At 37.1% G+C, this 15,066-nt stretch overlaps 1 protein-coding gene and 1 long non-coding RNA gene across 10 annotated transcripts in view; one reads left to right on the forward strand and one right to left on the reverse strand.

Moving 5' to 3' along the window:
- Positions 1–5,493, forward strand: part of LOC139971036 (uncharacterized) — a 57,496-nt gene extending 52,003 nt beyond the window's left edge. Inside the window, exon 3 of the long non-coding RNA XR_011794300.1 lies at positions 5,310–5,493. This is a non-coding gene — a long non-coding RNA (uncharacterized lncRNA). The remainder of the gene's footprint in view (positions 1–5,309) is intronic.
- LOC139971031 (DNA repair protein RAD51 homolog 2-like) overlaps positions 1–15,066 on the reverse strand; it is a 278,473-nt gene that overhangs the window by 30,858 nt on the left and 232,549 nt on the right. The gene's annotated exons all lie outside the window — the stretch shown is intronic.

Consider the following 15,066-nt stretch of genomic DNA (forward strand, 5'->3'; position numbering starts at 1 on the left):
TGCATTGAAGTAACAGTATACATATAACTTACTGCCTACCCTTGGTAATAAAGCAAACAGTGTATACACCACTTACTGACTATGTCGTGTTCCAATATTAACAGTGTGTATATCTTACTTCCTATGCTGTACGTGTTACAGTAACATTCTATATATATCTTATTGCCTATGCTGTTTTCCAGTAACAGTGTATATATAACTTACTGCCTACTGTTGGTTAAAGTAACAGTGTATATATAACTTTGTTACTTTAATGTACATATAATTTACTGCCTATGCTAGGTTTAATGGTTTAATTTACAGTGTGTATATCTCACTTCCTATGCTAGGTTTAAGTAACAGTGTATATGCTTATTGCCTAGATGCTTGGTTCTGTTTTACCTCCATGGTTTAGGTAAGTGTTATCAATAACTGCCTATGATGGGTTACAGAAGCTGTTCTTATAACATACTGCCTACTCTGGGCCCCCTAACCTCCCCCACCCCCCCATTGCATATGCCACCGAGTTTTGTTCTGTTAGCATATTAGTGTAATAAAACAAACATCTGATCTGACACAAATGAATCGAATAAAGAAAAAAAGAAAGAATATGTTCCAAGTTAGTTACTTCTCTGCTGATGTACAGTAATCTTACTGCATGGTGAATTATTTTGGCCAATTAACAAAGAGAAAACATGTAGCTTCATTCTAATTTTGGTATATAATATATCTCCCCGACCCAGCGGGAGGTCAGTCATCGGCCATTTGATAGGGTTTCAGGATTTATGTCTTTGTGGGATAATGGAAAACAGGCTCTTTATTACCTTTTTAAACACACAAATTACAACTCAAAGGATGCATTTCGTCCAAAATACTAAAAACTGGTTATCATTCAATGGTAAAGCACAATGAAGCATTGTAATATTAATTACCAAGAACGAGCCACCCAGGGAGGTGCTCTAATTTTACCACAGTGTAAAAAAATTGGAAAGAATCAAAAACACTACAGTTAGGGTTTGGTAACTTGATCAAATGAACTTGAACAATGAGAAGGGAAAGAAAGAATGTTATCTTGTCCAACTTTTATCAAATTTCTGAGAAAGTAACATTCACAATGTCCAAAACGCCCGGTTGGAAATAAGAGGCAAAGAAAAAACTTTCTTATTTCAAGTTAATATTGAATAGGAAAGACAGACACAGAGATAGACAGAGCCATTGCAAGAAAAGAAAGGGGTACAAAACAAACATTCTAAGCCCCTCCCCTCCCCCACCCCAAAAAAGAAGAGAGAGTCACCTGCAAGATCTTTCACATCTTTCAGAGTAGATAATTTTTAGAAAACCCTAATTCTATTGCTTATTTGCTCAACTCTAAAACATAACCAAAGATCTTTCAAATGGCATGATACAGTGGACCGGTGATACTTTTTAAGGTCTCATGAAAGATGTGTAAACTTGCCATGATTTGGAATATCAAACCCTCAACTCTGACTTTTTTATTCTCTTGTTTTATGTCCCCTCCCTTCCCTCCCTCCATGATTTCTCACATATGCTATACTATATATATTACATTGCATTTAATGTAACTACCGTCATGACCTTCATCTCACCTTGCTCATTTTTCATTGGTCACAAAAAAAAAAAAAAAAAAGGTAAAAAAAGGGGCCAAATCTCCCTGTTCACATTTGTGTCCATCTATATTCGTTATACAGTAGAGAGGGCGTGCCATTTTGGATTGCTTCAGGTTAAGCTGTGAAAACATTTGGAAACTATTTCCAATAATTTAAGTGGGATTAAAAATTCTTGTTGACTGGAGAAACCTGCCTTGGAGAGGACTTTGTATCATTGAATGCTTACAAGTTTAATGACCCACAATATAATCCTCACAGTCTGGTCTCCACTGGTCTGACTGTTTGCAAACAAGGGCAGTTTTGCAAAACAAATTTCCAAGGTGATGCAGAAATGATTTGCAGATCGTTGCAAAATATGAAGTTGGCCTCCATTTCATAACCGCAAGAGTTCATAAACTAGAGGGGGTAAATTGGTTTTAAAGGACAACCTATGTATACAGGGCAATTAGATTTTTCATGTATGTTTTGGTACTTGATGTACGTGCTTCTAATAAAGAATCAATTCCAATTTTGAAGCCAGGTCAAAGCAGTCTCTCTTCATCAATTTCTATTTTTCATGACAATTATCACATTTCTAGTTGATGGTATACACACACCCCCGCTGCTCTGATCACTACGCATAGCTATGATCGTATAAATCTCATTTCTATATATAGTTTAAGTCCCCATGGAAATTTATTTTTTAACTACCTAAAGAAGAGCATATTTTAAGCATCATTTGCATGTAATTCTTACATAACATGTTCAAGATGTTTATTATTGAAATTGTCAGTTGCATGTTCAAATTCAAACATGCTCTAAACTTTCTACATTCAAAAGTCTACTTAAGACCCATCTTTTCACTTGTTCTTTTGTAAATTAATCTGCTCTCTCTGTAAAGTGCTTCGAGCAGTGACTTTTGTCTACTGATTTGGCGCTATATAAGTCTCATTTATTATCATTGTTAATATTATGATTGAACTTGACAATATTTCTCTTTTGTTGTTTGGCAGAATGCTTCCATGACACACCTGCTTCCTTCTTTTTTTATCAGTCAAAAATGAATTTCCCCTGGTCTATTCTTTATGACAGGAGTCTAACAAATCTTTCAAAGAAACAAAACAAAGACAAATAACAAAGAAGAAGATTAAAGAAAGAAAAATCTTCCTTCAGTTAATATTAGCACAGGAAGAAACCAAATACATGTATTACATGCCCCTCCCCCCAAAAAAAAAAATTAAATATTTTTCCAAATTTTTAGTTGTGATTACAAATGTAAATATTGATAATGATTGCATGAAATAAAATTTCTTCAGGTCAAAACAACATCCTTTATATAGCACTTTGCAATGCTAAGAAATCAATTTTTCAAATCATTTGGGTGATGAGGTTGTACGACTGCATCTGGCAACCCAGCATAGTGAATGATGTCATCATCACTGCACTTCAGCAGAATATGATTTTGTTTTATTTTATCATTATCTGGGATCAATTAAGTATTCACAGTGGAAAGTTATATTTCTACAGATGCATTTGCATGAAATTCTAAAAATAGCAAACGACATAGTGACATATGCTGAACAAATATTCTAAAGGATAAAAATCAACAAGAAGATCACAATATCAAAATTAAATTTCTTTTTGCACAACATCAAAATGATATCTCAGTCTGCCTTTAAAAGAAACACTCCCTGGAGGCGTTGACACTTTTAGCATGTCAGAACATTACATTAAATCAGCCACACCACATGCAAAAGTCAGGTACCAGCCATGCCTTGTATCTGTTAGGAACAAGATATTGAGATAGGGTTTTCAACTAAAACAACTGTGGGAATATTTCTCTCTATCACTGTCTGCCACTGGAAAATAACTTTAATTTTCTTTTAACCACTGATATATTTAAGGAAACTCATGCCCCCTGGGGAAGACCCTATTTTGCTAACACACACCACCCACTCAATTATCTTGCACCTCTATTTTGTTCGGTTCACTGAATTGCATCATGGGTATTGAAGGACATATTCTGCAGATCCTTCCTACTTTGGTGAGATCCCTGAATGATCCCTATAGAGACTCTATTACGCCAGCAGTGTGCAAACCAGTGTACCCAAACTAGTAGAATGTTATAAAAGATGAGCTGTAATTATATCACAACTGATCATTATATCCATCCTTATAGCAGGATGATTTGTTGATCAGAAAGCAATGATACCATGTATATATATATGCAACAAGAATGAAAAACCATGTTAAGGTCTGAAAAGGTTTGAGTAATCAGTCTTTACTTCAAATCTTGGCATTTTAGACTTGAAAGCAAGTATGGCCAGGGAGGAATGTCACATTAGACAACAAAATGTTTCTTCAGTGATTTTTAAACATGATGTTTATGAAGGTGATTGTAGCCGTGTTTTACTACTACAAGTTTAAGCATATACTTCGGCAGCCTTATCTAGCTTATGCTGGGGACATTTCACCTTTGACCTCTCAACAAAGTTCAAGGTACAAGATTAAGGATGTCTATATTTATACAAATATAGATTTAAGATATGAACTGAGACAACCTACTTGCCAGCAATGCCAAAGCAAGGTATCTGCTCTAATATATCTTGCCATCTGACTAATTGAATAAACTAGTTGAAAGGCTCTGTTGTATGGAAGGACACTAATTAGGGCACTCTAAAAGTTACTAGATAAGCTCTATATAGGAAGTATACAGATAAACAGAAGTGATTGTATATATATATATAGGTTTTAAAGCGGACCATTATCTTAATTTTTATAACCTTTTCAAATTGCTATTGAATACCAGAAATGAGTACAATCCCATGTTAATAAGGAGTGCACCATTGGTTAATGCTCGAATCAAGTCCATGAAGCAATTATGCTCAAAATTTTCTGAATGGTCTTTCACTAGTGATAACTTAGTACAAAAAGACAAGTGTCTTAACAGCAGGTTGAGGTTGGGAGTGACAGGGGGAAGGGGGTGGTTAAAATGTTTGGTACATCCACAGTTCATTATTTTAACCTCCAAGTAGTGGCAGGATCTTAACAATTTATCAACCATTTTTGTAACTAGGAAATGCAACATCATGCGACCAGCCCATAGCCCGACTCACATATTTTTGCTTTATATATATATATAACACTTGCATGAAATTTTGGGAAAAATCAGATCTTTCGCCCTCTACTATGCATATCAAAAACAAGTTTTCACCATTGCATTAATTTCCATGTTACATACAGTTCAATCTCAGGTTCATAACTGAGTTCCTTTCATATTTGCCAACTAATCATTTTTAACGTCAGTCCTTTACCAGATTTTGTCCTCCTGAATACAAGCACGTGCACGTTGCGGTTTCAAACTTAAAAAACTACCTATTTGTGAACAAAATAGATTCCATAATCTCCAGCTAAAAATTTTTTCTTTCTTGTGCAACGAAGCTGAAAGATATTGCAGTTTCACCACAAAAACAACTTTTAAAAATCCTACAGGTTTTTTAAACCGTGCCCTTAAGTTTGAATGAGGCAGTAACACACACTAGCAGCTGTTTACTTAGTATTTTATTCAATGACTTCCTTAAATGGCCTGAAACCATATTAGGTAATCTTAGTCATATACCAGTTCCAAGCTTTTTCGCCAGGGGTTGAAGTTCACCTTATTAAGTAGCCTTGCTCTACCATAGCATTGTTTTTTTTTTTCCTTTTTTTCTTTCCCTTTTAAAGGAACTGCTACTCCAGAGAAATGTTTGCCGCTGAAGGGCTTATTTTGGACACATGCCAGCGTGGGTATGTAATCTGAACGAGGGGGATTTCCAGAATCAGGTGGTGGCAATTATAATCAAGATGTAGTCTTGTTGTAGGTTAGTCAAATGTCAAAGCAAAAGATGAAATAACTAGGAGAATAATAATTTTGTCGACAGTGAATGGTGGTGGATGTGGGGGGGGGGGGGTGGGGGAACTTGTGTTTGTCAGGTATGTGAAAATAAAAACTAATAGGATGAAATTCAATGGTAACCTTTCTACAGGCACAGATGCCAGAGTTTGGATAAAATCAGTGAGGCCCTGTGGTTGCAGTGTTTATGTACATGGGCGGGGGGGGGGGGGGTTGGGGGAGGGGATTGAAGCAAGTGGAGTATTAATTTCAAGGCATCAGATGAATATGATCCCATTTGTGACTAAGAGGAACCAGGTCTAGTGTAGCAACCATGCCAAGTGGAAAAGAATTATGTTTTCTTCAAGATTATTACAGTTGATTGTGAGCATTACCAAAAGACATATTATGAGGAAATGAAGAGGTTTTCACAGGATCATCATATCTCATGGATCTACATAAAGCAACAGATCAATTCAAGAAAGGTAACAGGGTTGGGGAGGGGTGGGGTGGGGTAGGGGTGGGGTGGGGTAGGGGTGGGGTGGGGTAGGGGTGGGGTGGGGGAATGGAGCGGAACAGAGCAGAGACTTACAAGCTGCAGGGTTGGCATAAGTTAATTGAACTTGTGGATGAGAATCACAATACCTTGCGAGAGGTACGTTCCGCTGTTCTGAAGGCATTGCACCAAAATACTGTTATTGTTGGGATGCACTAGTCAACATCTTAAATTAATTGCCACAACAAAGATGGGACCTATAGCGATCTAATACCACGACCTTGCCATTATAAAACATACCTGGGCAGTTAATCCTGGAATTATTTAGCAGTTTAAACATAAATGGCCTTGTTGGAATTAGGAGAAATTGTTACTGACAATAGTATGAATGTGGTCATTTGATAGTTGGTCAAACTGGCTAGATCCATCCACATCATAGTACATGGATTGTACATGCATGGTGGACATTAACCCCCTCCCCCTATCCCCCCATCCTGTTTCTCTTGTGACTGCCAAAACAGCAGGTAAACACATAAATAACATAAGAACAGGCCTTGTGCTGACAATGTATATTGACTGAAACATGCCAATGTGCCACTGAGTATTTCATATATACATTGTTATATCTATGTCTTGAGAAACTAAACTAATTAAGTTTCTGTTATTGGTGACATGCACTCTTTGTACATGTGCTCGTAAGTGGAGTGGTTTTATACACAAAATAAAAAGTGCATTGACTAGCTGACCTACGTATGTGGGCAGTCAAGAACAACTGCTGTGTCAAAGGTCAGCCAGTCACACACATCAAGAAAAATCACCTAGCTAGTAGAAAATCAAAGGAAATAAGCCATCGGGCTATGGATGACAATACATTAGAACCACTATTATGGTGTTAAGTAAAGAAAATCACCATGGAAACTATGTATAGGCAAAGGAAACAAAGTGAGTCCTATAATTGTCTATCCATGGCGTTTGTCTAAGAGTGTGCAATCAAGAACAATTGCTGTGTCAAAGGTCAGCCTCCACTCATCAAGAAATCACATAGTATAAAATAGGAGGAAACAAGCCATCAGCTATTCATTACAAACATTAGAAAAACCGTTAAAATGATAAGTAAAGAACATCGCCATGGAAACTATATACGGGCAAAGGAAACACAGCGTCAGTCCAGTGCTTTTCTATCCAAGGCGGAACTTTAATAACAAAGCGAGTTGAAAAACGTTTGACTTATGTAATACCAGTACAGTGTATTACAGAAACACGTTTTCCAACCTACAGACACCCACTAATAAATAATGTATATCAAAGCAAAATTAATCACAAACAAAACGCTAATTAACAGATCGGGAACAGACTTTAAGCTTGAATTTCAAGATAATTTGTAAGATTTCTATGTGAGATTCTTCTTTGTAAGGTTTCAGCTGTTTTTTTTCTAGTTTAATAAAGTTCTTTTGGTTAAAATTTGACAAATTAAATTTAAATGTCACAATGGCAGAATCCTAGCATAACGCAGAAGCTGACATTTTCTCGATTATAAAGTCACGTTTCATTGTGGAGAAATAAACAAGATCCTAGCCAACCTGTCTAAGTAATTCTTGGCCATTGTTTTATTCGAGAAAGGAGATCAGTATACCGGCACCAAATTTTAGTTTAGCTAAAGAAATAAGTACACAGTTTGAGAAGTCAAGTACCACCTGATGGTTCATGCTGAATCTCCAAAATATTTCTAGGTTATTTACAGATCCAGCATTAAATTAGACCGTTAAAAAATGTATCGGTGAAGTATAACTGATTCGAAGCCGGCCGGTTTGGCTGGCACGCAGTAAAAATGCTAGCTTAAGTTTGGTGCTTGAGTGACCATTATTTGTCTAGCATATTTTGGGGTCAATACTGATGACCTTGGATATGGTTACACTGCACACAAGATTTGAATGTTATCACCCGAGCTGTTAATTCTCTTCGAGTGATCAGCAAGATCGTTTCTTGCACAGACCCAGATTTCTTTACTTGTTCTTCTGATTGCGATGAACATGTTTCGTTAAGGGCCTAGAGCAGCGACATCTTGTCTTTTTTTCATCTTGTTTGGCGCTATATCAGTCCACTGTTTTATTATGTGTATTTATTAGGAGTGTTAGCTCAGTGGTTTAAGCCGGTGCCTTTCAATCATAAGGTCCCGAGTTCGAGTCACTCCAAGATTAATGTAAGTCGTCCAATTACAGAGTTGTTGACAATTGACAATTCATAATCATGGATGTTAAGTATGGCACATGGCACAAACACACGCGCACACATGCGCAAACACATGCCATCACGGTAGTCTATTAATAGATTCGGTTTGCCTCCAGTATAAAAGAAATCAAAATTTTGCTTAGGCGCAAAAAATATTTGCATCAAATCAATTTCACTAATTACTATATGCTTAATGACCTTTGGCTTTGAGATAAAGTTGGTGAGATTAACGATGTCTACAGTCGACCACTTGCAAGTTGATTCAGAGTTTAACAGTTGGCAAGATTGTTGACCTATTGCGAAAAAAAGCTTCTTAAATACAATATTTTGTCATCAGGAGAATTACAGGATGTCATATTCATTCTCGACTTGGGTGACTTTATGGGTAATAATCGTCTGTCCAATGTTGTTTCTGTTCTAAAATGAGAATTTGAGGTTTTATCTGTCCCGTCCAGCTGTCCGTGGGTCTTGTGACTCCTTTAATAGGGAAAGATGTTAAATCGGGAGGAAATGTTTGTGGACTGTTAGATCAATCTGGGGTGATCGAAAACCGCTATTAGTTTATGAATCAGGAAGGCGAGATTACGAAGTAAATATTACCTAGGATACTCACAAGTACTTCTCAGAATTAACTTCCATGGCGCTCAGGGAATGACAAAGTTATCAAGGGTTAAAGAGATCAAACCTATAATCCATCACAGTCAACTTTTTTCAAGGTTAACAGATGGAGGAAATATTTTTCGAATTTTAATTCTTAAAGTTTTTGGCAACTTCCAAAGATTGTGAACACATTTTAACATAGCAATTTTACATCAAATGTGAAGAAATGGGGCCAAATGGTTTCTGGCCCTCCAAGGGGAAATTGGAAAGGTTGGTAAAAGTAACCAAATATGAATGAATTCATGCCAGATAATGAGAAGTCTCCAAATCTTTTTTTTTTTAATTACCACATAATTCTTCAGACATGAAGATCAAAAGTTAGGCCACCATTCGTAATAATTGGTCATTAATCCGTTAAATAATAATAATAGATTTATGTAATAAAATTCAGATCAATATACCAAATCCAACTTTCAATATGACGTGACGGTAAAACTGACCGCTAATCGACTTTCAGAGGCGCTTCACAAGATACCAGAAGAGCATTGACAGGTTCCTGAGGAGTTTCGCCAGATTCCTGAGGCTCAAGACACTACTGACTACCACATCAAAAGGAATTTAGGGGCCCTGGATAGAAATTAGGGAAATATGTACCCAACGTTGCCCTAGCTGACAGACATTGTTCGGTACTGACCTGGTCATACCTACGCACGTATGTCGCCTGCTGGAAATGGTCATTTTTGAAGATTTCTCTGCGACACTGAATGGCATAGGGAAGGCACCACTTTGGATATGTGCACTAATGTAAGATTAAAACTTGATCTGGACAAATCTAACCAAACAGAGCTACTATTGTTGATTCGTATTATTTCATCAACATGACTCAGAATAAGACAAAAAAAAACTGAACTGAAACCAAATTTTGAAAAGAATCCACAACTAAGTGTCTCATAGTCATTTAAACCGATACATTCCAAACACAAATATATTTGTATGACAATTCTCAACTTAGCACACAGAAATTAGGGAAATATATGCCCATTTCCACATCTTTCCTCCCCAAAAAAACTCCCCATATTGCACATGAAAGCAGAGCTCAGCTGGTGATTTAAATCTCTTTCATGGAATATCTAATATTTCATGATTTTGAAACCTGAGAGACGAAAAGTAAACTGACTAGATTGTTTTCCTTTGAAAAGTTATAATGTACTTCTTTAAAAATAGCACAGCGTGCATTAAACTTGTCACATGATTGGTATTTGGGCCCTGGGGAAAGAAAAAAAAAAGGATGTTATTCGAACTGCAAGAGAAGAAGTTCCCCTTTCATTTTTGGAGATCAATAAACTTATTTGCAGGGGTTTCCTATTAGCCTTATTTCCGTTGTCAACTTTCATCAAAACAAATAGTCATCCAACTGAGTGAAAAAAAAGCAAATAAACTGTGCTAACTCATCCAAAATACCTGAAAAGTAAAAAAACTCAAACAGAATTTTTTTTTTAATAGACTTTTACGACTAATAAGATCCGAAACGTTGATCACAGTTACAGGGGAGGAAAAAATGTATCGTACTAATGTAATTGTTGCCTTTATTGTGCCATTTCTATAGAAACTGCATTTTGCATTCGGTTGTTAACTACCAATCTGACTGGGGCATGGAGGAGTAGGGGGGGGGGAGAGGGAAGGGGGAGGAGGGCCATCTAAACTCACATCAACAATTTTCATGTGCAAATTATACCAGTATTGATCTGACACCTTCCCCAGCTCCTCCCTCCCCCCCTCTCTCAATTTCAACCTGTCTTTGGGTTCTCATTTTCAACAACTTTAGCTGATAAAGCAAGCTGCAAACTGCAGGTCCAGTAGAGGAACATTTTAAGTCGGTGAGAATCACAAGTTTGATCACAATCAGTTTCACTTGCATACTGCACTAATTGTTCCTGTTGTGAAGTCCATTTAGAGTAAGTTATCAATTTTCAGGAACTGTTCATTTATGATTCCACAACACTGTGTTTTGAAATCTAAGCAAGTAGCTTTAATTATAAAGCCAGGTGACATCATTGTAGAAAGAGAACCTATTATACCCAGATATCTGAACCGTTGTTCACCTGAATCACAACCAGGTCCGAAAATCGTCTCTCTTTTCTTTTCTTTCTTCGATCCAGAAATGATTGACGAATTTATCTATTTCTATTTCATTTTAAAAGTTGTGTGAATATATAATAATAATTAACTTAAACATTAACTTCTTATATAGCGCAACTTACAATAAAGTCTCGCCGCGCTGTACTTAACCCTGGTCATTGGTAACTTGTGGTCACACCTACACACCAAAGTGTGCACAATTCAAACAATCTCTCCTGGGGCACCACAGTGCACCACAGCCATGTGTCCCCTGGGAGACTTCCCATAGGAACTACTATATTTACAACTATATTTACAAGTCACCTTGCAAGTCCCCATTTATACACCTGGGTGAAGAGGTATATTACTCCACTTGGTCAAAATTCCAAGCAGTGTCCTAACCCAATTCAATCTGCATCGTTCAGCGGCAATAAGAAAGATCCACTTTTTGGTATATATACCAAAACGCGGTTTATTTCTGGTCTACCTAAGTCGATGAATCGTGAGCCGTATAATAATCAAGCTTGTGCAATTAATCGGATGCAGTACTCATCACCAGGAGGCTTGTTTAAGTAAACAGTCTGTTATCTGTGACTTCTAGATGGCCCCTGGTTTGTATAACTTGCTAATCTATACACAGCTGGACTAGAATGGGACAGCAGCAGTGCAGACTTTAACGATTCTACCCTTCAGAGAACTTACAACAGAGGATCCTCGTAAAATAAGCACTTGTTCAACCGCTTGAGGAGGAGGCTCAATGTTCAAAGTTTACATTCGTTAAATCAACAAGAGCCGATTTTGAAGATTGTGATCTAAACTTTTTCATTGAGCTCTTGAGTAGAGTTAAGGGATCTTTCACTGGCAGACACTATGGTGTGTAATACTTATGGTAGAAAGGAAAATATTCAATACAGTCAGCTGGAAACCCCAACCTCAATATCTTGTCCTTTCACACTAGAAGTGGTTGATTCAGAATGCAACCTATTTTGACTTTAAGAGTTAAAACATCCAGGGAATGGATCATGGAGTAGCTAGGTGGGTCCCTGGGTGACAACATGGTAGATTTTATTCAGTTTAACCCTCTTTCCTTTCTAAATTCAGTCTACATTTTCCTTGTTGATTTATCCTTACATTTTGGAATATTTGCATTAATCTAGCTGTCATTATATTCCCTGCATATATACACATTTTTATCAAATGCAGATAAGTAAAGCTAAATGTTATATTTACGGTTAAAAGAATGAAATGAAAAAAGAAAAGAAAGAAAGCTCACTTGCCATTATGACATCACTCATCCCTGCTGTAACCAGATATATTGTCACAAAATATCACCAAATTTGAAAAATTCATATTTTTGCTACACAAAAATACTATGTGGATGTGATTTAATGGCCTACAGATGCAGGAAATTTGCCCACAATTTTGTTAAAAAATCAACATCAGCCATTGGAACAGCCCCATCGTTGAAGGAAGGGAGGGGCAAGGGAGGGGGGACGGGAGTAAGGATCCCGTTGCATTAAGAGGTATTCTGCATTCAATCCTCACAGGACAACGACAACATTCTAAGAAATTCAAAGTGATCAACCGTTACGTAATGCTAAAAATAAGTATGATGTCACTCATGAGAGTGGCAGGAAGCTCGCAGGAAGTCATTGAAATGAATTCTGAAACTAACTCAAGTTAGAAAAATAATCATTAACCTAGCTCCTATATTTGTGAAGTTTTTGGGCTTTAAGGAGTTAGGTGAATGCCAAAAAACAAAAATGGGCAACCAAGAACGATATGAGATCGTTTTGCTCCATTAAGAACTTTAATTTAACAACAGATCTGTATATTTGAAGCAAACAGGTGGTGTGTTGCCATAGTGGTACATTGGCAAGCAAATGCTATGTTTTGTTTATTTTTCTCACTTTATTGCTTTGACCTTGGATCTGATAGGATTCCAACTTTACAAAAGGGGATTGTACCTGTACATACATATAGAGATGGATTGCTCAGTTCATCTTTAAAACTTTTGTCACACATTGCACACATGATAACCTCTGGCTTTAATCATAATGCAACTTACAGGGGCATATCATCCTAAATTAGTTTTACATATAAAATGAACTTTATTGTAATAGTTATGAGCAAATGGCTGTGGTTCCTTAGTCCTATAAATGTAAAAGCAGCATCAGGAATCCCTGCAAAGTAAGTACTTGTGCAATATTCAGAGTCCATGACTCCCTTGGATAAACTTTGACAAGCTGTCAATGTACATTGCCATGGTAACAAGATAATATAATATGGCTCTATATATACACTGCAATTCATGTTAGACTGTTCTGTTGTTTGTCACTGCAAGGTTTAAGGGCTTCAGGCTGGAAGATCCACTTACATGTGGTTATAACTTAGATTTCCAACACCACGACCAGGCCACCCTGCTGTCCTTAAGCTAGTTTGAAAATAATATTTCTGGCTAATTAAAGTCCATCCTTTTGGTATAAAATGATATTTAAAGTGTAATATATAAATCAACTATACTCCTGATAAATGGGGCATTGGTTCTTGGTTTTAAAATCAGAGCTATACAGAGTGGACCTAATAACTCCTGCTGGGATACTGATACTGGGATACTGGAATAATTACTGGGATACTGATACTGGGATACTGTCTGATACTGGAATAACTACTGGAATACTGATACTGCAATACTGATACTGGGATACTGAGCTGCTGATACTGGGATACTTCAATATTAGGATACTGGAAATAACTACTGGGATACTGATATTGGGATACTGTCTGACACTGAGATACTGGGATATTGATACTGGGATACTGAGATACTGATACTGAGATATTAATACTGGGTACTGGAACAACTACTGGGACACTGAGATACTGTCTGATACTGGGATATTGATACTGGGTACTGGAATAGCTGCTGGGATACTGATACTGGGATACTGGAATAACTGCTGGGATACTGAGTACCAGTGATGAGTTCATCATTCCTTGGTACGGATTTCGAAGGGGATTTCCATGAAAGCTGGGGTAGGAATGTAGAGGGAATAGGCCACAGACATAATCCCATTGAATAAACACAGTGGGAGAGGTTCTTAAACCTTCTTCTATTTAAACTGACCAAACAAAAGCTATCAGAGAGAGAGTTTGGTTGTCAAACAAGGCACCACTTTAGCTTATTCCTAGAATACACATTGAGGACAGTTATATTCAGTCTTGGTATGGGGGGCCCTGGACAGACCTTTAAAGTGATACCATGCTTGTTTCAGATGTCACCAAAATCATGCCAAAATAATTACCAATGTTACTCATACCACCCACCTTAACAATCGTTATTCTCCTGCTCTTTATCACATCTGTTGATCCTCATTCTGGTGTAACACATATTACACAGCCCAGCTCTTTGCATGACAATTACATCCCCATTTATAGTTCAACTTTCGAAACATTTCAGTTATGACCATGTTCAGATCTCCCAAACGATTGCCAATTGTTGCCAATGGTAGCGTTCTGTAAGTGGCTGGAGAGTGGAACAGAGCTCCTTACATATGTATAAAATTGATGATGTAGTTAAAATTATGGCATTAATTGCCAATATTTGGAGAGAAAAAATTAAATGTTTTTTTTCTCACAACAATGGGACTTTGGGACTAATTGGGGATACAAAATTTTCTGGGCTGGATTAAAACTGACAATGATTTCTTCCATGTAGGAGTGAGTCATACTGTTTCGAACATGTAGATATAATCTCTTAGGTAGGTCGATGGCCCAGATATCAATTTATGCGTGAAGATTAATAACATTTGGTCAGCCATTGGAGAGTGGCAGAAAGTTTCTTCCTTAGCTACAGACATTACTACAGCTTTAATGAAGCATTCATCTAAAAATAGATGAAAAAATACCTTCCACAGTCAATACAACAAGTCACTTTGAGAGCTATTCATAGCATTATGTTAACAAAGACTGCATGACAATTAACACAGTCATCAATTCTGAAAAAAAACCCCCAAAAGTGCCAAGGATGGTTGTAACAGTAATATGGTAACACCTTACATAGTTTGCTGGTTTGGTCTCAGTTATGGTGCCAGGTTGAGGACTTTTAGCCATAGGCAGGGGGTGGGGGGGGGGTGGTGTTCAGAGCCATGTAGGAGCAGGGACAA

This window comes from Apostichopus japonicus, chromosome 8 (assembly GCF_037975245.1).
Source record: "Apostichopus japonicus isolate 1M-3 chromosome 8, ASM3797524v1, whole genome shotgun sequence".
Lineage (NCBI taxonomy): Eukaryota > Metazoa > Echinodermata > Holothuroidea > Aspidochirotida > Stichopodidae > Apostichopus > Apostichopus japonicus.